At 37.0% G+C, this 1,571-nt stretch overlaps 1 long non-coding RNA gene across 1 annotated transcript; it reads left to right on the top strand.

Moving 5' to 3' along the window:
- Positions 1-467: 467 nt before the first annotated feature.
- Positions 468-1,094, top strand: LOC126733233 (uncharacterized). Its single transcript, XR_007659648.1, has 2 exons — positions 468-574; positions 669-1,094. It is a non-coding gene; the product is annotated as an uncharacterized LOC126733233 (long non-coding RNA).
- The last annotated feature ends 477 nt before the right edge of the window (positions 1,095-1,571 follow it).

The raw sequence follows: 1,571 nt of genomic DNA, 5'->3' as shown, positions 1-1,571 counted from the left end.
TGCACGCTACCAACTGATACGTACATTGAATGCAAATTTACATTACTTGAGCAAGGAAAAAGAAATTTACGTTACAAGGAGGTGTATCATCTAAGGAAGAGAGTTGGTGTAGATATAATCCTCATTCTCATAAGCATTCTCTTCTGACCCACCATTTCCTTCTTTGCACTCAACCGCATCCTTGCTACACTCAGCTCTTCCCTGCATCATATTATTATCAAACTGCCGTTAACCACTGCAACTCTAGACGTTTAATTAGTTATACAAGAGAGAGAGAGAGAGAGAGAGAGAGAGAGAGAGAGAGAGAGAGAGAGAGAGCTCACCTCATTGACAGAAGTCCCTGCAGAGCCCACCAGCAATTCATTGGTGTCTGCTTTCCCTTGAGCAACAAATATCAAATAGTAAATGAAAGCCAAAGTGAGTAAGAAAGCCAGTCTTGAAAATCTCATTGTACTTGCTTTGAACCCTGTAATGGATGATGTGAAAACATGCAAATACAACCATGTATTAGGGGGTCTTAAAAAGAAGAATAAGAAGAAGAAGACAGCACCGACATAATCTTGAAAGCTTCTTGGTACAATAATATTCTCTAATACAACTAATCCAATATTTATATATGAACTTTGTTAGTATTATCTGATCTTTTGACCTGTCTCCTGATTCCTTAGCAGCAAGCTCGACCCTCAAGAGCATGGGTTGGCTTTTCTTGGTGTTTTCTCACTAAAATATACACACAGGAAGAGAGGAAGAGGGCAAGGAAGTTGTCACTTGTCACTTGTCACTTGTTTGGTCTCCAAGATTCCTCATTTTTCACTTGGTTTGGCTTGGCTTGCATCCACTCTCTAGCTAGTGACTTACCTACTGCTGTATATCATGCAAAGGGCATTTTTTCATGAGATGGATGGCAAGTCGTGATAGATGGAAAATCAGTGTTAGAGAAAATGGGTCATATTCTGTATTGAAATTTGAAAGTAATATTGGTCTCTACTAGAGGCCGCCCCTTGCAGTATGGTAAGGGGTATATTGAAAATCTTCAATATATCGTGTTAGGGTTTCTTCGGAGGCGCTATAAAGTTATTGTAAATGCTTGATTTTTTTTTTTCTTCTCTTTATTTTTACTGATAACCGAAATTTACAACACAATCATTTTCACATATCATCGCTCACATCGTTTTTTTATTTTCCGTTATTCACAAGCTGCCATTGCTGGAAAAAAGTTTTAAAATATCACTAGATCTATTCTTCTAACTTATTAATATTGGTTTTTTGAGCATTCTACGTGCATAAAAAGTGTCAAAGAATCCAATGAGCTTTAACTTATTACAATCTTTTTTATTTTTGGTAACTGTACAATCCACATGCGAATTCAAATACTTGAAACCGGATCAGGCCAAGTTGAATATAGCAAATCTGTTTTAGCCAAAAAAAAAAAGGGTTTAGCACTCGATGTAAATTTTAGAGGTGAAGCCACACTAGATATTGGTCCCTTTTATTTATGGCAGCATGGCATAAGTGAGAATTAGTGCTCATTGGAGGATATGGGTGTTACGTAAAATCCTCATTTTGTAGTT

Source organism: Quercus robur, chromosome 6 (genome assembly GCF_932294415.1).
Source record: "Quercus robur chromosome 6, dhQueRobu3.1, whole genome shotgun sequence".
In the NCBI taxonomy this organism is placed as follows: Eukaryota; Viridiplantae; Streptophyta; class Magnoliopsida; order Fagales; family Fagaceae; genus Quercus; species Quercus robur.
Note: the sequence above shows the minus strand (reverse complement) of the source record. Positions and strands in the feature narration are given on the sequence as shown.